Source organism: Hyla sarda, chromosome 2, assembly GCF_029499605.1.
Source record: "Hyla sarda isolate aHylSar1 chromosome 2, aHylSar1.hap1, whole genome shotgun sequence".
NCBI lineage: Eukaryota > Metazoa > Chordata > Amphibia > Anura > Hylidae > Hyla > Hyla sarda.
In genome coordinates, this window is record NC_079190.1 from 495,083,012 (window position 1) to 495,107,626 (window position 24,615).

The 24,615-nt window shown below is 48.1% G+C and overlaps 1 protein-coding gene across 1 annotated transcript in view; it reads left to right on the plus strand.

The window, feature by feature from the left end:
* Positions 1-400: 400 nt before the first annotated feature.
* LOC130357175 (interferon-induced GTP-binding protein Mx1-like) overlaps positions 401-24,615 on the plus strand; it is a 46,396-nt gene continuing 22,181 nt past the window's right edge. Inside the window, exons 1-2 of the mRNA XM_056559699.1 lie at positions 401-416; positions 9,523-9,744. The gene's annotated coding sequence lies outside the window, so the exon portion shown is untranslated. The remainder of the gene's footprint in view (positions 417-9,522; positions 9,745-24,615) is intronic.

A 24,615-nucleotide genomic window follows, 5' to 3' on the forward strand; every position in this document is an offset into this window, starting at 1 on the left:
TCCTTCTTTTTTAACAGACTGACTCTGTCCCCCCCACGTTTGGGCAACGGGACATGGTCTACCAGTACATATCTCAAGTCGCCCTCTGTATGACCCGCCACGACAAAATGTTTTGACACCAATAGGTCCATCCGGGCTTGGTTGAGGCGGGTATGGAAGTCGAGGGTAATCTCTCCCACATACAGAGGCCACTCTAGGGGGTCCAGCCCTTTTCTGCTTATCATGTATATCAACTTCTGTCTATCCATAGCCAAAACTTTCTTTTTGCTATCACATAACAAGTCACGGGGATAACCCCTTTTAGTAAAGTTAGAGATCATTTTGTCCAATGCAGGTTCCAACTTATCATCCATCCCCCACCACACGGCGGACCCTCATCATCATCTGGATGTCAAGACTCGTCTCAACCAACATAGGTATTCAATACGGAAACAAAAACTTGATTTGCCCGTTTCTAAACATTTCTTGGAGGCAAAACATAAAGAAAAGGATCTAAAATTCATGATCTTGGATCATGTTGCACCCCTAAAAAGAGGAGGTGACTGTTACGCCGAGCGCTCCGGGTCCCCGCTCCTCCCCGGAGCGCTCGCTTCACTCTCCCCGCTGCAGCGCTCCGGTCAGATCCACTGACCCGGGGCGCTGCGATTCCGCTGCCAGCCGGGATGCGATTCGCGATGCGGGTAGCGCCCGCTCGCGATGCGCACCCCGGCTCCCGTACCTGACTCGCTCTCCCTCGGTCCTGTCCCGGCGCGCGCGGCCCCGCTCCCTAGGGCGCGCGCGCGCCGGGTCTTTGCGATTTAAAGGGCCACTGCGCCGCTGATTGGCGCAGTGATTCCAATTAGTGTCTTCACCTGTGCACTTCCCTATATCACCTCACTTCCCCTGCACTTCCTTGCCGGATCTTGTTGCCATTGTGCCAGTGAAAGCGTTCCTTGTGTGTTCCTAGCCTGTGTTCCAGACCTCCTGCCGTTGCCCCTGACTACGATCCTTGCTGCCTGCCCCGACCTTCTGCTACGTCCGACCTTGCTTCTGTCTACTCCCTTGTACCGCGCCTATCTTCAGCAGCCAGAGAGGTTGAGCCGTTGCTAGTGGATACGACCTGGTCACTACCGCCGCAGCAAGACCATCCCGCTTTGCGGCGGGCTCTGGTGAAAACCAGTAGTGGCTTAGAACCGATCCACTAGCACGGTCCACGCCAATCCCTCTCTGGCACAGAGGATCCACTACCTGCCAGCCGGCATCGTGACAGTAGATCCGGCCATGGATCCCGCTGAAGTTCCTCTGCCAGTTGTCGCTGACCTTACCACGGTGGTCGCCCAGCAGTCACAACAGATAGCGCAACAAGGCCAACAGCTGTCTCAACTGACCGGTATGCTACAGCAGTTACTACCACAGCTTCAGCAGTCATCTCCTCCACCGGCTCCTGCACCTCCTCCGCAGCGAGTGGCCGCTCCTGGTCTACGCCTATCCTTGCCGGATAAATTTGATGGGGACTCTAAGTTTTGCCGTGGCTTTCTTTCCCAATGTTCCCTGCATCTGGAGATGATGTCGGACCTGTTTCCCACTGAAAGGTCTAAGGTGGCTTTCGTAGTCAGCCTTCTGTCTGGAAAAGCCCTGTCTTGGGCCACACCGCTCTGGGACCGCAATGACCCCGTCACTGCCTCTGTACACTCCTTCTTCTCGGAAATCCGAAGTGTCTTTGAGGAACCTGCCCGAGCCTCTTCTGCTGAGACTGCCCTGTTGAACCTGGTCCAGGGTAATTCTTCCGTTGGCGAGTATGCCGTACAATTCCGTACTCTTGCTTCAGAATTATCCTGGAATAATGAGGCCCTCTGCGCGACCTTTAAAAAAGGCCTATCCAGCAACATTAAAGATGTTCTGGCCGCACGAGAAATTCCTGCTAATCTACATGAACTTATTCACCTAGCCACTCGCATTGACATGCGTTTTTCCGAAAGGCGTCAGGAACTCCGCCAAGATATGGACTCTGTTCGCACGAGGCGTTTCTTCTCCTCGGCTCCTCTCTCCTCTGGTCCCCTGCAATCTGTTCCTGTGCCTCCCGCCGTGGAGGCTATGCAGGTCGACCGGTCTCGCCTGACACCTCAAGAGAGGACACGACGCCGTATGGAGAACCTCTGCCTGTACTGTGCTAGTACCGAACACTTCCTGAGGGATTGTCCTATCCGTCCTCCCCGCCTGGAAAGACGTACGCTGACTCCGCACAAAGGTGAGACAGTCCTTGATGTCTACTCTGCTTCTCCACGTCTTACTGTGCCTGTGCGGATGTCTGCCTCTGCCTTCTCCTTCTCTACTGTGGCCTTCTTGGACTCTGGATCTGCAGGAAATTTTATTTTGGCCTCTCTCGTCAACAAGTTCAACATCCCAGTGACCAGTCTCGCCAGACCCCTTTACATCAATTGTGTAAACAATGAAAGATTGGACTGTACCATACGTTTCCGCACGGAGCCCCTTCTTATGAGCATCGGATCTCATCACGAGAGGATTGAACTTTTGGTCCTCCCCAATTGCACCTCGGAAATTCTCCTTGGACTTCCCTGGCTTCAACTTCATTCCCCAACCCTGGATTGGTCCACTGGGGAGATCAAGAGTTGGGGGTCCTCTTGTTCCAAGAACTGTCTAAAACCGGTTCCCAGTAACCCTTGCCGTAACTCTGTGGTTCCTCCAGTAACCGGTCTCCCTAAGGCCTATATGGACTTCGCGGATGTTTTCTGCAAAAAACAAGCTGAGAATCTACCTCCTCACAGGCCTTATGATTGTCCTATCGACCTCCTCCCGGGCACTACTCCACCCCGGGGCAGAATTTATCCTCTCTCTGCCCCAGAGACTCTTGCCATGTCTGAATACGTCCAGGAGAATCTAAAAAAGGGCTTTATCCGTAAATCCTCCTCTCCTGCCGGAGCCGGATTTTTCTTTGTGTCCAAAAAAGATGGCTCCCTACGTCCTTGCATTGACTACCGCGGTCTTAATAAAATCACGGTTAAGAACCGCTACCCCTTACCCCTCATCTCTGAACTCTTTGATCGCCTCCAAGGTGCCCACATCTTTACTAAATTGGACTTAAGAGGCGCCTATAACCTCATCCGCATCAGAGAGGGGGATGAGTGGAAAACGGCATTTAACACCAGAGATGGACACTTTGAGTATCTGGTCATGCCCTTTGGCCTGTGCAACGCCCCTGCCGTCTTCCAAGAACTTTGTTAATGAAATTTTTCGTGATCTGTTATACTCCTGTGTTGTTGTATATCTGGACGATATCCTAATTTTTTCTGCCAATCTAGAAGAACACCGCCAGCATGTCCGTATGGTTCTTCAGAGACTTCGTGACAATCAACTCTATGCCAAAATTGAGAAATGTCTGTTTGAATGCCAATCTCTTCCTTTTCTAGGATATTTGGTCTCTGGCCAGGGACTACAGATGGATCCAGACAAACTCTCTGCCGTCTTAGATTGGCCACGCCCCTCCGGACTCCGTGCTATCCAACGCTTTTTGGGGTTCGCCAATTATTACAGGCAATTTATTCCACATTTTTCTACCGTTGTGGCTCCTATCGTGGCTTTAACCAAAAAAAATGCTGATCCCAAGTCTTGGCCTCCTCAAGCAGAAGACGCCTTTAAACGACTCAAGTCTGCCTTTTCTTCGGCTCCCGTGCTCTCCAGACCTGACCCTTCCAAACCCTTCCTATTGGAGGTTGATGCCTCCTCAGTGGGAGCTGGAGCTGTTCTTCTACAAAAAAATTCTTCCGGGCATGCTGTCACTTGTGGTTTTTTCTCTAGGACCTTCTCTCCAGCGGAGAGGAACTACTCCATCGGGGATCGAGAGCTTCTAGCCATTAAATTAGCACTTGAGGAATGGAGGCATCTGCTGGAGGGATCAAGTTTTCCTGTTATTATCTACACCGACCACAAGAACCTCTCCTACCTCCAGTCTGCCCAACGGCTGAATCCTCGCCAGGCCCGGTGGTCTCTGTTCTTTGCCCGATTTAATTTTGAGATTCACTTTCGTCCTGCCGATAAGAACATTAGGGCCGATGCTCTCTCTCGTTCCTCGGATGCCTCAGAAGTTGAACTCTCTCCGCAACACATCATTCCACCTGACTGCCTGATCTCCACTTCTCCTGCCTCCATCAGGCAAACTCCTCCAGGAAAGACCTTTGTTTCTCCACGCCGACGCCTCGGAATCCTCAAATGGGGTCACTCCTCCCATCTCGCAGGTCATGCGGGCATCAAGAAATCTGTGCAACTCATCTCCCGCTTCTATTGGTGGCCGACTCTGGAGACGGATGTTGTGGACTTTGTGCGAGCCTGCACTATCTGTGCCCGGGATAAGACTCCTCGCCAGAAGCCCGCTGGTTTTCTTCATCCCCTGCCTGTCCCCGAACAGCCTTGGTCTCTGATTGGTATGGATTTTATTACTGATTTACCCCCTTCCCGTGGCAACACTGTTATTTGGGTGGTCGTTGATCGATTCTCCAAAATGGCACATTTCATCCCTCTTCCTGGTCTTCCTTCTGCGCCTCAGTTGGCTAAACAATTTTTTGTACACATTTTTCGTCTTCACGGGTTGCCTACGCAGATTGTCTCGGATAGAGGCGTCCAATTCGTGTCTAAATTCTGGAGGGCTCTCTGTAAACAACTCAAGATTAAATTAAATTTTTCTTCTGCATATCATCCCCAGTCCAATGGACAAGTAGAAAGAATTAACCAGATCTTGGGTGATTATTTGCGACATTTTGTTTCCTCCCGCCAGGATGACTGGGCAGATCTCCTTCCATGGGCCGAATTCTCGTATAACTTCAGGGTCTCTGAATCTTCCTCCAAATCCCCATTTTTCGTGGTGTACGGCCGTCACCCTCTTCCCCCCCTCCCTACCCCCTTGCCCTCTGGTCTGCCCGCTGTGGATGAAATTTCTCGTGACCTTTCCATCATATGGAGAGAGACCCAAAATTCTCTCTTACAGGCTTCATCACGCATGAAGAAGTTCGCGGATAAGAAAAGAAGAGCTCCTCCCGTTTTTTCCCCTGGAGACAAGGTATGGCTCTCCGCTAAATATGTCCGCTTCCGTGTCCCTAGCTACAAGTTGGGACCACGCTATCTTGGTCCTTTCAAAATTTTGTGTCAAATTAATCCTGTCTCTTATAAACTTCTTCTTCCTCCTTCTCTTCGTATCCCTAATGCCTTTCACGTCTCTCTTCTCAAACCACTCATCCTCAACCGTTTTTCTCCCAAATCTGTTCCTCCCACTCCTGTTTCCGGCTCCTCGGACATCTTCTCTGTCAAAGAGATCTTAGCTTCCAAAAAGGTCAGAGGGAAAACTTTTTTTTTAGTGGACTGGGAGGGTTGTGGTCCTGAAGAGAGATCCTGGGAACCTGAGGACAACATCCTAGACAAAAGTCTGCTCCTCAGGTTCTCAGGCTCTAAGAAGAGGGGGAGACCCAAGGGGGGGGGTACTGTTACGCCGAGCGCTCCGGGTCCCCGCTCCTCCCCGGAGCGCTCGCTTCACTCTCCCCGCTGCAGCGCTCCGGTCAGATCCACTGACCCGGGGCGCTGCGATTCCGCTGCCAGCCGGGATGCGATTCGCGATGCGGGTAGCGCCCGCTCGCGATGCGCACCCCGGCTCCCGTACCTGACTCGCTCTCCCTCGGTCCTGTCCCGGCGCGCGCGGCCCCGCTCCCTAGGGCGCGCGCGCGCCGGGTCTTTGCGATTTAAAGGGCCACTGCGCCGCTGATTGGCGCAGTGATTCCAATTAGTGTCTTCACCTGTGCACTTCCCTATATCACCTCACTTCCCCTGCACTTCCTTGCCGGATCTTGTTGCCATTGTGCCAGTGAAAGCGTTCCTTGTGTGTTCCTAGCCTGTGTTCCAGACCTCCTGCCGTTGCCCCTGACTACGATCCTTGCTGCCTGCCCCGACCTTCTGCTACGTCCGACCTTGCTTCTGTCTACTCCCTTGTACCGCGCCTATCTTCAGCAGCCAGAGAGGTTGAGCCGTTGCTAGTGGATACGACCTGGTCACTACCGCCGCAGCAAGACCATCCCGCTTTGCGGCGGGCTCTGGTGAAAACCAGTAGTGGCTTAGAACCGATCCACTAGCACGGTCCACGCCAATCCCTCTCTGGCACAGAGGATCCACTACCTGCCAGCCGGCATCGTGACAGTGACAGAGTTACTGCTTTAAAGAGAGGCGAACTTAAATGGATCTTTACTCTGAATACCATGAAACCTAAGGGTCTGAACGTTGAGTTCAAGACCACCTCAAAAATGATAAAGTAAGACTTCCCCTGAAGTAGCCCCTTTCTCTGATGTATATTCTTCTTGTTCTGTATATTTATTAGTTTGATCTTATGTCTAAAATCTATTTATTTTTGTTTATATTACAGATGGACCTAAGAATGTCATATTTGGCCACCGGCGGAGCCACTGTATCAATATGCATTATTATGGAGCTGGATGGATTCATGTCTCTCATTCCACATTCAATGCTTGGCGAAGTGTCCAAATTGTTACTTGGGTGCAGTGTGCCCTATATAACCAATGTGGGAGGTGATAGGAATAAGGTGCTGGAGTCAGTCTATGACGGACTCCTCCTTGCCTGATATCCCACAGGAGGTTCTCTATGCTTAGGCATGGAGAAACCTGCCGTGTACACCCATTACCCATATATTGGTTGTTCTAATTTTTGAGCCATGCCAGCCATGCTTACTCTTGCCATGTAACACGGGACAATCGCCTGTTATATACTGTCTATTGAGCATTTTCATTTCTATGCATAATGAGGGCATGTTTGCCCTTGTCCAAGATGGCCCCCGTGCCCTCTAAATTCACATTACGCATGCGTCAAGCACGCTCTGAGACTGTAGTTCCTTCACAGCACCGCTATTGGCTGACAGCACCCGGGGAGATGCGGCTCTCATTGGACAACCCGGTACGCTTGCGCAGTCAGTTTAGACCCACGCTCTGTATACTTCACGCGCGCATACCGTGAGCTCAGCCGGTGCATTGCCATAGAATGAGATGGTCCGCCTCCATCACATCCTATTGGCTCACTCTTGTCACGTGACATATTTAAACGTCACGCATCGATGCACACAGCAGTGTCAGTTTGGCTATCACAGGGAGAGGATCTCCTCTCCCTGTGATAGCTGAAGCTGCACGGAGCTCACATGGCCTCTGTGGCCCGACAGAAGTTCACACATGTACGCAGCTCATACGGCTGCCTCATATACATTTACTGTTAATCCACAGCGCTATCGGGATCCCTATGCCCGATGGCGCTGTCATCAGTGTGCGTCCCACCCCGCAGCTGTACTCCCCGTCCCCCGCCCCCTGCAGCTGTACTCCCCGTCCCCCGCAGCTCTACTCCCCGCCCCCCCCCCAGCTGTACTCCCCGTCCCCCGCAGCTCTACTCTCCGTCCCGTTAACGCTCAGGGAACAGAAAGTAGAGCATCGGGCGCAGGTTAAGTTATTCGCGTAGTGCTGCGCATGCGCAGTACTACTTTACCTGCGCCCGATGCTCTACTTTCTGTTTCCCGCTCCCTGAGCGTTAACGGGACGAGGAGTAGAGCTGCGGGGGATGGGGAGTAGAGCTGCGGGGGACGGGTAGTAGAGCTGCGGGGGACAGGTAGTAGAGCTGCGGGGGACGGGGAGTAGAGCTGCGGGGGACGGAGAGTAGAGCTGCGGGGGACGGGGAGTAGAGCTGCGGGGGACGGGGAGTAGAGCTGCGGGGGACGGGGAGTAGAGCTGCGGGGGACGGGGAGTAGAGCTGCGGGGGACGGGGAGTAGAGCTGCGGGCGTGGGGCGCTCGCGGGGACGCACACTGATGACCGCGCCATCGGGATCCCGATAGTGCTGTGGATCAACAGTACATGTAATAGAGTAAATGTATATGAGGCAGCCGTATGAGCTGCGTAAATGTGTGAACTTCTGTCGGGCCACAGAGGCCATGTGAGCTCCGTGCAGCTTCAGCTATCACAGGGAGAGGAGATCCTCTCCCTGTGATAGCCAAACTGACACTGCTGTGTGCATCGATGCGTGACGTTTAAATATGTCACGTGACAAGAGTGAGCCAATAGGATGTGATGGAGGCGGACCATCTCATTCTATGGCAAATCTCATTCTACGGCAATGCACCGGAATACTGTAATTTACATGACTATCTGTACTATATTATACTTGGCCCAAGGGCACTTTCACTCCGATGGCACTTACACAGATGGTGATCACTGCTGGCACCGGATTGTATATACTGATTGTTAATACACTGCATAACAATGCCTTAATTGCACTTTGTTTATTCTATGCACTCTGTATGTTAATTACTTAATTATGCTGTCACTGACCATATATATGTAACCACACGAGATCACTCAGTTGAGCTTGAGAAAGGCAGCGAGAGGCAGCGGAAACATTGCTCCTTTTTTTGCACTGGAAATGGAATAAATCTTCACTATTTTTTCACAATCCTGTGTCCTGCTGTTTACTGGAATTGTATCTATCTATCTCATATCTATCTATCTATCTCATATCTATCTATCTATCTCATATCTATCTATCTCATATTTATCTATCTATCTATCTATCTATCTCATATTTATCTATCTATCTATCTCATATCTATCTCATATCTATCTATCTATCTCATATCTATCTATCTATCTATCTCATATCTATCTATCTATCTCATATCTATCTCATATCTATCTATCTATCTCATATCTATCTCCTATCTATCTATCTATCTATCTATCTCATATCTATCTATCTCATATCTATCTATCTCATATCTATCTATCTATCTCATATCTATCTATCTCATATCTATCTATCTATCTATCTATCTCATATCTATCTCATATCTATCTATCTCATATCTATCTAGCTATCTCATATCTATCTATCTATCTATCTATCTATCTATCTCCTATCTATCTATCTCATACCTATCTATCTATCTATCTATCTATCTATCTCCTATCTATCTATCTATCTATCTATCTCCTATCTATCTATCTATCTATCTATCTCATATCTATCTATCTATCTATCTCATATCTATCTATCTCATATCTATCTATCTCATATCTATCTATCTATCTATCTATCTATCTCATATCTATCTATCTATCTCATATCTATCTCATATCTATCTATTTCATATCTATCTAATATCTGTCTTTCTATCTATCTATCTCATATCTATCTATCTATTTCATATCTATCTAATATCTGTCTTTCTATCTATCTATCTATCTATCTCATATTTATCTATCTCATATCTGTCTTTCTATCTATAAATAATGCTATAAAAAATTTATAAGTTTATAAACTATTGACTATTAATAATTAATAAAATTGATCTCCCTTATTAGTTATTATTTACGCTTGCAATTTTTACTATTTTTTAATGATTACATCTAAAAACAGGCAATCGTAAACAAAATACGCTCTTATTTATTCATTTATTTATTTTACACAGTGTTATTTTAGCCGTACTTATGAGTTACAGGTCTGTCTTGCGCCTATGGAACTACAACTCCCAGCTTACTCCCCTAGCAGAGCAGTGATCCAAGGGTTGGGCAGACTTTCATTTCTCGGTAGATGCAGGAGTTTCGGTTTTGTTTCCCCTTCTTCCTTCTCCTCCCATCTCAGGCCACTACATAAAGCTGCATCATCCCCTCTGCTACATCATCCGCCTGACTCTCCAGACCGAGCTCTGCACTGCCTGCAGGTGAGTCTACATCAATTCTATTATTTCTCTAGACACTTGACGTACAGTTTTTGATGGAGGATGAAGAATAAGCCCCTCCTGGTCTCTGATTTTGAGTAAAAAAAAAAACTGCACGTTTGATTCAAGCCAAAAAAAATATTTGTACAGATTCTGGGAAATTCCAGTCTTAACCCCCTTAAAGGGGTACTCCACCCCTAGACATCTCATCCCCTATCCAAAGGATAGGGGATAAGATGTCTGATCACGGGGGTCCTGCCACTGGGGACCCCCGCAATATAGCATGCGCCCGTCATGCCCCCTCCCATAGACTTGCATTGAGGAGAAGGGGCGTGACGTCACATGGGGGCGGAGTCGTGACGTCACGATCTTCCGTTCCCGTGGTCAGGACCCAGACCCTCCAGCGCTTCTGGAGCAATAAGAGGTGGGTGCCGCATGCTATATTGCGGGGGTCCCCAGCGGTGGGACCCCTGCGATCAGACATCTCATCCCCTATTCTTTGGATAGGGGATAAGATGTCTAGGGGTGGAGTACCCCTTTAAGGCCATGTTTCCCAACCAGGGTACCTCCAGCTGTTAAAAAAAAAACTAGAACTCTCAGCATGCCTTGACAACCTTTGGCTGTCAGGGCATGTAGGGAGTTGTTTTGCAACAGCTGGAGTCACCCTTGTGGGAAAACACTGCCTTAAAGGAGTACTGCAGCCATAGAACACTTATCCCCTATCCGGAGTCGGACCCCTTGCGATCTCCAGTACAGGGACCCGACATTGGCGCGGCTAATGCTTGTGTCACTTATCTGACACTGACACTTATCCTTGGATATCCTCCACTAATCCTACAGATAGGGGATACTCCTTAAAGGGGTACTCCCGTGGAAAACTTTTTTTTTTTTTTTTTATGTGGAACTGTCCAGAGTAGGAGAAAATTCCCATAGCAAACATATGCTGCTCTGGACAGTTCCTAAAATGGACAGAGATGTCAGCAGAGAGCACTGTGTTCCAAAAATAAAACCATTTCCTCTGTAGTATAAAGACCCTAATAAGTACTGGAAAGATTAAGATTTTTTAATAGAAGTAATTTACAAATCTATATGTAGCAGAGAGATCACACCGACCCAGGTATTCTTTGCAAGTGGTTTCTTTATTCCATGTCTTCAAACATAGAAAACAAGCAGGGGAGAGTGAACGTAGGACGCGGGGGTATCCTCTCGGTGACGGGACCGTTTGGCGCCGAGGTGCTTCGTCAGACCGGGATAGTGAGGTCAGGGGAAGGGGTGTGCTTTAAAACAGGTAAGGCCCAGTGACGCTGCAGGTAAACTGAAGGTCATTGGCTCCTTACTCAAGTACAAAAACATATTACCGTATATATTCGAGTATAAGCCGAGTTTTTCAGCACGATTTTTCGTGCTGAAAACACCCCCCTCGGCTTATACTCGAGTGAACTCTCCGCCCTCAGTGGTCTTCAATCTGCGGACCTCCAGAGGTTTCAAAACTACAACTCCCAGCAAGCCCGGGCAGCCATCGGCTGTCCGGGCTTGCTGGGAGTTGTAGTTTTGAAACGTCTGGAGGTCCGCAGGTTGAAGACCACTGCAGCCTTTGACATCATCCAGCCCCCTCTCACCCCCTTTAGTTCTGTACTCACCTCCGCTCGGCGGGACATTAGGGTGCGCTGGTCCGGTGCTGCAGGACTGTCCGGTGAGGAGGTCGTCTGGTGGGATAGTGGTTCCGGGCTGCTATCTTCACCGGGGGGCCTCTTCTCCGCTCTTTGGGCCCGGCCCCGGAATAGTCACGTTGCCTTGACGACGACGCAGAGGTACGTTCATTACCAACGTCCCTCTGTGTCATCGTCAAGGCAACGCCTCTATTCTGGGTACGAAGCGCGGAGAAGAGGCCCCCCGGTGAAGATGGCAGCCCGGAACCACTATCCCACCGGACGACCTCCCCACCGGACAGTCCTGCAGCACCGGACCAGCGCCGAGCGGAGGTGAGTACAGAACTAAAGGGGGTGAGAGGGGGCTGGATGATGTCGAAGGCCGCAGTGGTCTTCAACCTGCGGACCTCCAGAGGTTTGAAAACTACAACTCCCAGCAAACCCGGACAGCTGTTGGCTGTCCGGGCATGCTGGGAGTTGTAGTTTTGCAACCTCTGGAGGTCCACAGGTTGAAGACCACTGAGGGTGCAGAGTTCACAAGGGGATGATGACAAGGGGATGATGACAAGGGGATGATGAAGGGGGTGTGTGGGATGATGACAGGCGGTGATGATGAAGGGGGGATGATGACAGGGTGATGATGAAGGGGGGAATGATGACAGGTGATGATGATGAAGGGGGGATGATGACAGGTGATGTTGATGAGGATGTTAATGACGGGTCTGGATGATGACAGGGAGCGATGATGTATTTCCCACCCTAGGCTTATACTCGAGTCAATAACTTTTCCTGGGATTTTGGGGTGAAATTAGGGGCCTCGGCTTATATTCGGGTGTGCTTATACTCGAGTATATACGGTACAAAATGTGTTGTACAAACATTAAAAGCAGCCTCCTAACATGCGAATAAATAGTACAGTATAATTACATCTTATAATAGCGCACCATATTCCTGTTTCTCATTGAGCCCGAGCGGGCCAGTGGCATCCGTCCGGATAATCCATCTGGCCTCGCTTTTCAGGAGTTGTTGGTGTCTATTCACACCTCTAGGGGCACTATCAACACGTTCTATCCCTGCAAATGTTATATCCTCAGGGTTATTATTATGATACGTGCGCATGTGGGCGATCAGGCGGGGTGCCCCTACTCCAGTGGATAAGGACTTAAGATGCTCTCTAACTCTACGGTAGAGGGGCCGGATAGTCTTCCCAAAATAAAATCGCCCACATGAGCAGATTAAACAATAGACTACATAACTTTATCTCATTACCTTTTAGATTATTTCTGCATTGTTTACAGGAACCGCATGAAAAATCACCTACAGGTCTAGAATCTGTTGGCCAATTTGTGTTTTGTTGTTTTTTTTTAACTTTTTTTCTTTTTGTTGTAAAAATCCTGAATAGTTATGTTTTTACGATTGGAATCAAGCTATGTGTTCACTATTAATAACCCCTATGTGAAATATATTAAACTTTTTCTTCGTTTTGTTGACGATATTTTTGTAGTAGGGGATGGGACAGAGGCACAGTTTGATTCCCTTTGTTCATCACCCAAACCATGAAAATGATATGAACATGACATTTACATATACAGTGATCCCTCAACTTACAATGGCCTCAACATACAATAGTTTTAACGTACAATGGTCTTTTCTCGACCATTGTAACTTGAAACCAGACTCAACATACAATGCTATGGAATCTGCAAAAAGTGTCAATGACTGGAAGAACCGACCAATCAGAATGGATATTTCACTGGTAAAACCCCTGTATTACTGAAGTGCATGCACTGACTGATGTCTGGTAGCGCCCCCTACAGTACGGGGAGGTATTACATGTTCTGTACTCTTTACCTCTGCCAGGGTCAGCTGCTCCTTTGGACACCAAGTAAGGGCGGCTCCATTTTCCTTTTTTTTTAGGACACTGCGTGTTCTGTACAGGACCCTGAAGAGGCTTCTGTCCTCTACATAGACCAGTGTTTCCCAATGAGGGTGCCTCCAGCTGTTGCAAAACTACAACTCCCAGCATGCCCGGACAGCCGAAGGCTGTCCGGGCATGCTGGGAGTTGTAGTTTTGCAACATCTGGAGGCACCCTGGTTGGGAAACACTGACATAGACAGTGATTACAGCTCCCAGCAGATCTTTCTTACTTTTATATGTAAGGATTTGCTTTATCTATATTAGTTATCTACTTATTTTTCTTTAATCCTCACTTTTTCCTATTTTTGGATGACATTTTGGCGGCTTCAGAACCAATTACCAGGTTTCCATAGAGTTCTGGTCTCAACATACAATGGTTTCAACATACAATGGTCGTCCTGGAACCAATTAATATTGTAACTTGAGGGACCACTGTACTTTTGGTAACAAGTCTCTTGAGTTCCTGGATGTACAGATAGACATTATTGATAATTGTATTATCACGTCAGGATTTAGGAAAGCTTACATCCAGGAACTCAATACTACATTATGCCTCTTCCCATCCCATACATACAAAGAATGCAATCCCATAGAGTCCATTTATAAGACTGAAGAGAATTAACAACAATTCAGATAAATATAAGGAACAAGCAGATGCCCTACAGGACAGACTATTAAAGGGATACTCCGGTGAAAACCTTTTTTCTTTTAAATCAACTGGTGGCAGAAAGATGAACATATTTGTAAATTACTTCTATTAAAAAATCTTAATCCTTCCTGTACTTATTAGCTGCTGAATACTACAGAGGAAATTATTTTCTTTTTGGAATGCTCACTGATGACATCACGAGCACAGTTCTCTCTGCTGACGTTATTATAATAATAATAATAATAACACTTTATTTATTGTTGTCCTTAGTGGGATTTGAACCCAAGTCCCCAGCACTGCAAGGCAGCAGCGCTAACCACTGAGCCACCATGCTGCCCTTAGCATACATCTGCTATGCATGGTTGCTAAAATGGACAGAGATGTCAGCAGAGAGCACTGTGCTCGTGATGTCATCAGTGTTCCAAAAAGAAAGGCATTTCCTCTGTAGCATTCAGCAGCTAATAAGTACTGGAAGGATTAAGGTTTTTAATAGAAGTCATTTACAAATATGTTTAACTTTCTGCCACCAGTTGATTTAAAAGAAAAAAGGTTTTCACCGGAGTACCCCTTTAAGAAGAGGATATCCAGAGAGAATACTCAAAAATACTAGACAGACTGTAGATCAAATCCCTAGACATACCCTTATACATTCACATAAAAACAAAAATGACAATAATAGGTTCACATTCACTTTCAAGAATACTAATATGAATGACATGTTACAGCAAGATGAGGATCTCCAATCTTTAACAGCATTAAATCCAATAATTACACATCGTAAAAACATAACTATTTAGGATTTTTACAACAAAAAGAAAAAAAAGTAAAAAAAAAAACTAACACAAATTGGCCAACAGATTCTAGACCTGTAGGTAATTTTTCTTGCGGTTCCTGTAAACAATGCAGAAATAATCTAAAAGGTAATGAGATAAAGTTAGGTGGGTGTGATATCCAGCTAAAACTATTTTTGACCTGCAAGACAAGTTATGTAGTCTATTGTTTAATCTGCTCATGTGGGCGATTTTATGTGGGGAAGACTATCCGGCCCCTCTACCATAGAGTTAGAGAGCATCTCAAAGGAGTAGTCCAGTGGTGACCCAGTGGTGAACAACTTATCCCCTATCCTAAGGATAGGGGATAAGTTTCAGATCGCGGGGGGTCCGACCGCTGGGGCCCCCTGCGATCTCCTGTACGGAGCCCCGACAGCCCGCGGGAAGGGGGCGTGTCGACCTCCGCACGAAGCGGCGGCCGACACGCCCCCTCAATACAACTCTATGGCAGAGCCGAAGCGCTGCCTTCGGCAATCTCCGGCTCTGCCATAGAGATGTATTGAGGGGGCGTGTCGGCCGCCGCTTCGTGCGGGGGTCGACACCCGCTATCTGGCCGGAGAGCCGGAGCCCTGTACAGAGAGATCGCAGGGGGCCCCAGCGGTCGGACCCCCCGCGATCTCAAACTTATCCCCTATCCTTAGGATAGGGGATACGTTTTTCACCACTGGACTACCCCTTTAAGTCCTTATCCACTGGAGTAGGGGCACCCCACCTTATCGCCCACATGCGCACGTATCATAATAATAACCCTGAGGATATAACATTTGCAGGGATAGAACGTGTTGATAGTGCCCCTAGAGGTGTGAATAGACACCAACAACTCCTGAAAAGCGAGGCCAGATGGATTATCCGGACGGATGCCGCTGGCCCGCTCGGGCTCAATGAGAAACAGGAATATGGTGCGCTATTATAAGATGTAATTATACTGTACTATTTATTCGCATGTTAGGAGGCTGCTTTTAATGTTTGTACAACACATTTTGTAATATGTTTTTGTACCTGAGTAAGGAGCCAATGACCTTCAGTTTACCTGCAGCGTCACTGGGCCTTACCTGTTTTAAAGGGTACCTCTCATCAAATAAACTTTTGATATATTTTAGATTAATGAATGTTGAATAACTTTCCAATAGCATGTTAATGAAAAATATGCTTCTTTCTATTGTATTTTTCCCGATCAGTCCTGTCAGCAAGCATTTCTGACTCATGCTGGAGTCCTAAACACTCAGAGCTGCCAGCCTGCTTTGTTCACAGCCAAACAGGCTGTGAACAAAGCAGGCTGGCAGCTCGGAGTGTTCTCCTTTGTGAACAAAGCAGACTGGCAGCTCGGAGTGTTTAGGACTCCAGCATGAGTCTGAAATGCTTGCTGCCAGGACTGGTAGGGAGACCCCTAGTGGTCATTTCTTCAAAGTGGAAAATTAAATAGAAAGAAGCATATTTTTTAATAACATGCAATTGTAAAGTTATTCTGCATACATTAATCTATAATATATCAAAAGTTTTTTTGATGAGAGGTACCCTTTAAAGCACACCCCTCCCCATGACCTCACTATCCCAGTCTGACGAAGCGCCTCGGCGCCAAACGGTTCTTTCACCGAGAGGATACCCCCGCGTCCTACGTTCACTCTCCCCTGCTTGTTTCCAATGTTTGAAGACATGGAATAAAGAAACCACTTGCAAAGAATACCTGGGTGGGTGTGGTGAGTTGCTCCGTTTTTCTATCTCTCTGCTACATATATATATATTGATTGGACTTGCCTTGACGTAGAGCACCACTGAAGTCCCTCCAGCAGGGAAAACGAATATAGAGCTATATCCCAAGTGCTTACAGAGGTGGTGCCGGGTCCTCCTTTATTTGAGTGTAATTTACAAATCTGTTTAACTTTCTGGCACCAGTTGATTAAAAAAAAAAAAGTTTTCCACGGGAGTACCCCTTTAAAGGGAGCTAGTGACGTCATAGCCCTGCCCCATCATGACATCACGCTGGCCCCTTAATGAAAGTCTATGGGAGGGGGCGTGATGGCTGTCACGCCCCCTCCCATAGACTTGCATTGAGGGGGTGGGGCATGTGGAAACCTAGCCTTAAAGGGGTACTCCCCTGGAAAACATTTTTTTTCTTTTTAATCAACTGGTGCCAGAAAGTTAAACAGATTTGTAGATTACTTCTATTAAAAAATCTTAATCCTTCCAGTACTTATCAGCTGCTGTATGCTCCACAGGACAGAGGTGCCAGTAGAGAGCACTGTGGTCAGACAGAAAGGAAATTCAAAAAGAAAAGAACTTCCTCTGGAACATACAGCTGCTGATAAGTACTGGAAGGGATAAGATTTTTAAATAGAAGTAATATACAAATCTGTCTAACTTTCTGGCACCAGTTGATTAAAAAAAAAAAAAAATGTTTTCCAATGGAGTACCCCTTTAAGGACACACACAACTTTCTTTAAAAAATTCTATCGTCAATTTTTATTTATTTATAATATTTTCAAAGTGGTACCCCGGTGGAATTTTTTAAAATTATATGTTAAACAGATTTGTAAATCAAGAAAAAAACGGGTTGATGCCAGCGGATAAGAAACTTCACCTTTATTTTGTCACATTAAAAGCATAGACATGGAACGACTTCAGTGGAACACACATGGGTAAAATCCTTGGAAAAAGCGCCAGGCATGACGCGTTTCAGGTCATGTGACCTTTCATCAGAGGCATTTGTAAATGACTTCTATTTAAAAATATTAATCCTTCCGGTACTTATCAGCTACTGTATGCTCCACAGGAAGTTCTTTTCTTTTTTTTAATTTCTTCTCTGGTATGCCGCATGTTAGTAAAGCGTCAGGGCTGCTTGTGCGTCCGGCACAGAAATATAAGCCAGCTGGGTGTTGGCGTATCTATTTTTGCAATTTTTAGTGTCGCAAGTGGGACTGAAAGTTGCATGTAAGCAGGTAAGCAGCGCCCCCTCCAGGTAACCCCCCCCCCCCCCCCCATCTATTCTGTCTGTTTATAATGCTTCAATACTTGACAGCAGCATTATTGATGTACGGTAAATGCTGCCAAGAGGCTGAAAACTATTGTTTGTATAGTAACATTAAATTCAGTTCTCAAAATACTCTCTAGATCAGTGGTCTTCAACCTGCGGACCTCCAGATGTTGCAAAACTACAACTCCCAGCATGGTCGGACAGCCAACGGCAACATCTGGAGGTCCACAGGTTTAAGACCACTGCTCTAGATACTCATTTTCTCATAGTTTTCTTCTTGCTTTCATTCAATAGAAATCTTCATTGTTTATTCCAAGGGGAGAAAAAAAAATCTATGTCATGTGATGTCCTTTGTCCTCTGTGCAGTGTAGGGGAGTCAGGGCATGGTGGGGATGTACTATAGCACTTTTTGGGCAGCTCTCTTGCCTAAATCTTTGTTCTTTGTGTATGTTAAAATGTTTTTTTAAATCTACTGGTGGCAGAAAGTTACAATGTGTAAATTACTTCTATTTAAAAATCTTAATCCTTCCAGTACTTATCAGCTGCTGTATACTACAGAGGAAGTTGTGTAGTTCTTTCCAGTCTACAGAGGAAGTTGTGTAGTTCTTTCCAGCAATGCGGCAGCGGCACCGACAGACAGGGGGAGAAAAGGGGCAGCGGCACACATTGCCGGCACCGCTGCCCCGTTGCCTCCCCCATCCCCGGTTGTATAATTACCTGTTACTGGGGTCGGGTCAGGGCTGCTTCAGGCCTCCGGTGTGCATACCCTGCGTCGTTGCTGTGCGCTGCATGGCGCGGCGCTATGACGAGTGACGTCACTCGTCATTGCGTCTCGCAGCGCATAGCAATGACGCAGGGGACGCACACCGGAGGCCTGAAGCAGCGCGGACCCGACCCTGGCAACAGGTAATTATACAACCAGGGATGGGGGAGGCAACGGGGCAGCGGCGCCGGCAATGGGTGCCACTGCCCCTTCTCTCCCCCTGGCTATCGGTGCCGCTGCCCCATTGCCAGCGCCGCTTCTCTCCCCCTGGCTATCAGCGCCGGCAATGGGGCAGCGGCACCGATAGTCAGGGGGAGAGAAGGGGCAGCGGCGCCGATAGCAGTGGGAGAGAAGCGGCGGTAGCAGGGTTCTAGACCCCAGGAAAGGCAGGGGTAGAGAAGCGGGCAGCGACGGCCTCTCTCCCCCTACCTTTCCTGGGGGCTTCTGTGGGGTCAGAAACAGTGTATCGGGGTATACACATGCTTACACACTCACCCTCGTTTTATGAAGGATATTTGGGTAAAAAACTTTTTTTTACCCAAATATCTTTAGTAAAATGAGGGTGCGTGTTATAGGCCGGTGCGTGGTATACCCCGATAAATACAGTATACAATATTTACATCTTTTTATTTTCCCCATTTCCATAATAAGCATAACATATTCATAAACTATATACCCTATAATTAATTGCAAACTCTATGGCCCAGTTTCAAAATCCACAAAATAAAAAAATAAAAATCAATCATGTACAAACCTAATATCATAAAGACTCAATAAAAATTCAATATAGACAATGGCGCTGTAACTATCCAGTATGAAAAGGTAACTGACTGTCAAATGTTATGATGATTATATAAAGCGCACACAGCCTTGCTAATATGCGCTAAGAGGGACAGTTAAAGGGGGTACTCCAGCCCTAAGACATCTTATCCCCTATCCAAAGGATAGGGGATAAGACGTCTGATCACGGGGGTCCCGCTGCTGGGGACCCCCGCAATCTAGCGTGCAGCGTAGATCCAGCCATGGATCCTGCTGAGGTCCCGCTGCCAGTTGTCGCCGACCTCACCACGGTGGTCGCCCAGCAGTCGCAACAGATAGCGCAACAAGGCCACCAGCTGTCTCAACTGACCGTGATGCTACAGCAGCTACTACCACAGCTTCAGCAATTATCTCCTCCGCCAGCTCCTGCACCTCCTCCGCAGCGAGTGGCTGCATCCAGCCTCCAATTATCTTTGCCGGATAAATTTGATGGGGACTCTAAGTTTTGCCGTGGTTTCCTTTCTCAATGTTCCCTGCATTTGGAGATGATGTCGGACCAGTTTCCAACTGAAAGGTCAAAGGTGGCTTTCGTAGTCAGCCTTCTGTCTGGGAAAGCTCTGTCATGGGCCACACCGCTCTGGGACCGCAATGACCCCGTCACTGCCTCTGTACACTCCTTCTTCACGGAGATTCGAAGTGTCTTTGTGGAACCTGCCCGAGCCTCTTCTGCCGAGACTGCCCTGCTGAAAATGGTCAAGGGTAATTCTTCTGTTGGCGAGTACGCCATCCAATTCCGTACTCTTGCCTCCCAATTATCCTGGAATAATGAGGCCCTCTGCGCGACCTTTAAAAAAGGCCTATCCAGCAACATTAAAGATGTGCTGGCCGCACGAGAAATTCCTGCTAACCTGCATGAACTTATTCATCTTGCCACCCGCATTGACATGCGTTTTTCTGAAAGGCGTCAGGAGCTCCGCCAGGATATGGACTTTGTTCGCACGAGGCGGTTTCTCTCCCCGGCTCCTCTCTCCTCTGGTCCTCTGCAATCCGTTCTGTGCCTTCCGCCGTGGAGGCTATGCAAGTTGACCGGTCTCGCTTGACACCTCAAGAGAGGACACGACGCCGCATGGAGAACCTTTGCCTGTACTGTGCCGGTACCGAACATTTCTTGAAGGATTGTCCTATCCGTCCTCCTCACCAGGAAAGACGCACGCTGACTCCGCTCAAAGGTGAGACAGCTCTTGATGTGAACTCTGCTTCTCCACGTCTTACTGTGCCTGTGCGGATTTCTTCTTCTACCTTCTCCTTCCCAGCTATGGCCTTCTTGGATTCCGGATCTGCAGGAAATTTTATTTTGGCCTCTCTCATCAACAGGTTCAACATCCCGGTGACCAGTCTCGCCAGACCCCTCTACATCAACTCTGTTAATAATGAAAGATTGGACTGTACCGTGCGTTACCGCACGGAACCTCTCTTAATGTGCATCGGACCCCATCACGAAAAAATTTAATTCTTGGTCCTCTCTAACTGCACTTCAGAAATTCTTCTTGGATTACTGTGGCTTCAACGCCATTCCCCAACCCTTGATTGGACCACAGGGGAAATCAAGAACTGGGGTACTTCTTGCCACAAGGACTGTCTTAAACCGGCTCCCTGTACTCACAGTCAAGACCCTGTGGTTCCCCCGGTATCTGGTCTTCCCAAGGCCTATCTGGATTATGCTGATGTTTTTTGCAAAAAACAAGCAGAGACTTTGCCTCCTCACAGGCCTTATGACTGTCCTATTGACCTCCTCCCGGGTACTACTCCACCCCGGGGCAGAATCTATCCTCTTTCTGCTCCGGAAACTCAAGCCATGTCGGAGTACATCCAAGAGAACTTAAAAAAGGGGTTTATCCGCAAGTCCTCCTCCCCTGCCGGAGCTGGATTTTTTTTTGTTTCCAAAAAAGACGGCTCCCTACGCCCTTGCATTGATTACCGCGGACTTAATAAAATCACTGTAAAAAACCGCTACCCCCTACCTCTTATCTCGGAACTCTTTGACCGCCTACAAGGCGCCCACATCTTTAACCAAGCTGGACTTAAGAGGTGCTTATAATCTCATCCGCATCAGGCAGGGGGACGAATGGAAGACTGCATTTAACACCAGAGATGGACACTTTGAATATCTGGTTATGCCCTTTGGCCTTTGCAACGCCCCTGCTGTCTTCCAAGACTTTTTTAAATGAAATTTTACGTGATCTTCTATATACCTGTGTTGTAGTTTACCTGGACGATATTCTGATTTTTTCTGCTAACCTAGAAGAACACCGCCAGCATGTCCGCATGGTTCTTCAGAGACTTCGGGACAATCAATCATATGCCAAAATGGAAAAATGTCTCTTTGAATGTCAGTCTTTTCCTTTCCTAGGATACTTAGTCTCTGGCCAGGGACTACAAATGGACCCACATAAACTATCTGCCGTATTGGATTGGCCACGCCCCTCCGGACTCCGTGCTATCCAACGTTTTTTGGGGTTCGCCAATTATTACAGACAATTTATTCCACACTTTCCACTATTGTGGCTCCTATCGTGGCTCTAACCAAGAAAAACGCCAATCCTAAGTCCTGGTCTCCTCAAGCGGAAGACGCATTTAAACATCTCAAGTCTGCCTTTTTTTCTGCTCCCGTGCTCTCCAGACCTGACCCATCTAAACCCTTCTTATTGGAGGTAGACGCCTCCTCGGTGGGAGCTGGAGCAGTTCTTCTACAACAAATTCTTCCGGGCATGCTGTTACTTGTGGGTTTTTTTCTAGGACCTTCTCCCCGGCGGAGAAAAACTACTCCATTGGTGATCGAGAATTACTGGCCATAAAATTGTCGCTTGAGGAATGGAGGCACCTGCTGAAGGGATCCAAATATCCAGTTATTATATACACTGACCACAAGAATCTCTCTTATCTCCAGTCTGCCCAACGGCTGAACCCTCGCCAGGCTAGGTGGTCGTTGTTCTTTGCCCGTTTTAACTTTGAAATTCATTTTCGCCCTGCTGACAAGAACATTAGGGCCGATGCCTTCTCTCGTTCTTCAGATGCCTCTGAAGTGGAAGCCTCCCCGCAACACATCATTCCTCCGGACTGTCTGATCTCCACTTCTCCAGCTTCCATCAGACAAACTCCTCCAGGGAAGACCTTCGTTTCTCCACGCCAGCGCCTCGGGATTCTCAAGTGGGGACACTCCTCCCACCTCGCAGGCCATGCTGGCATCAAAAAATCCATCCAACTCATCTCTCGATTTTATTGGTGGCCTACTCTGGAGACTGATGTTGTTGATTTTGTGCAGGCTTGTACTGTCTGTGCCCGGGATAAGACCCCTCGCCAGAAGCCTGCTGGTCTCCTTCATCCTCTGCCTGTTCCTGAACAACCTTGGTCACAGATTGGTATGGACTTTATTACTGACTTGCCTTTATCCCATGGCAACACAGTTGTTTGGGTGGTCGTTGATCGATTCTCCAAGATGGCACATTTTATCCCTCTTCCTGGTCTTCCTTCAGCGCCTCAGTTGGCGAAGCAATTTTTTATACACATTTTTCGCCTTCACGGGTTGCCCACGCATATCGTCTCGGATAGAGGCGTTCAATTTGTGTCTAAATTCTGGAGGGCCCTCTGTAAGCAGCTCAAGATCAAATTAAACTTCTCTTCTTCTTATCATCCCCAATCCAATGGGCAAGTAGAAAGAATTAATCAGGTCCTGGGTGACTATTTGCGACATTTTGTTTCCTCCCGCCAGGATGACTGGGCAGATCTTCTACCATGGGCCGAATTCTCGTACATTTTCAGAGTCTCCGAATCCTCTGCTAAATCCCCATTCTTCGTGGTGTACGGCCGTCACCCTCTTCCTCCCCTCCCCACTCCCATGCCCTCTGGTTTGCCCGCTGTTGATGAAGTGACTCGAGACCTCTCCACCATATGGAAAGAAACCCAAAATTCTCTTTTACAGGCTTCATCCCGGATGAAAAAATATGCTGATAAGAAAAGAAGAATTCCCCCCATTTTTGCTCCCGGAGACAAGGTATGGCTCTCTGCTAAGTATGTCCGCTTTCGTGTCCCCAGTTATAAACTGGGACCACGTTATCTTGGTCCTTTCAAAGTCAAGTGCCAGATCAACCCTGTCTCTTACAAACTCCTTCTTCCTCCTTCTCTCCGTATCCCCAATGCCTTCCATGTCTCTCTCCTTAAACCACTCACCCTTAACCGCTTCTCTCCCAAAGTTGTTTCTCCCACTCCAGTTTCCGGGTCATCTGACGTCTTTTCGGTGAAGGAGATTCTAGCATCCAAGACGGTCAGAGGTAAAAGATTCTTTTTGGTTGACTGGGAGAATTGCGGCCCAGAGGAGAGATCTTGGGAACCTGAGGACAACATCCTGGACAAAAGTCTTATCCTCAGGTTCTCAGGCTCCAAGAAGAGGGGGAGACCCAAGGGGGGGGGGTACTGTTACGCCGAGCGCTCCGGGTCCCCGCTTCTCCCCGGAGCGCTCGCAGCGTTCTCTTATTCACAGCGCCCCGGTCAGACCTGCTGACCGGGTGCGCTGCGATATTGCTCCCAGCCGGGATGCGATTCGCGATGCGGGACGCGCCCGCTCGCGATGCGCATCTCGGCTCCCGTACCTGACCTGTTCCCCGTCTGTGTTGTCCCGGCGCGCGCGGCCCCGCTCCTTAGGGCGCGCGCGCGCCGGGTCTCTGCGATTTAAAGGGCCACTGCGCCACTGATTGGCGCAGCAGGCCTAATCAGTATCTTCACCTGTGCACTCCCTACTTATACCTCACTTCCCCTGCACTCCCTCGCCGGATCTTGTTGCCATTGTGCCAGTGAAAGCGTTTCCTTGTGTGTTCCTAGCCTGTGTTCCAGACCTCCTGCCGTTGCCCCTGACTACGATCCTTGCTGCCTGCCCTGACCTTCTGCTACGTCCGACCTTGCTCTTGTCTACTCCCTTGTACCGCGCTTATCTCACCAGTCAGAGAGGTTGAGCCGTTGCCGGTGGATACGACCTGGTTGCTACCGCCGCTGCAAGACCATCCCGCTTTGCGGCGGGCTCTGGTGAATACCAGTAGCAACTTAGAACCGGTCCACCGACACGGTCCACGCCAATCCCTCTCTGGCACAGAGGATCCACCTCCAGCCAGCCGAATCATGACAGCTTGGCTTCCAGCTGTCAATCAAGCAGTGATAGGGATGTGAGAGGGAGGAAGGAGGTGCACCAGCCTTCAGCAATTCAGGGGCTTGTAAACACCTCTTTGACTCTTATAAAAGCATTTTTCTACATTATGGAAGCACAGACAGATATATGAAAGATACC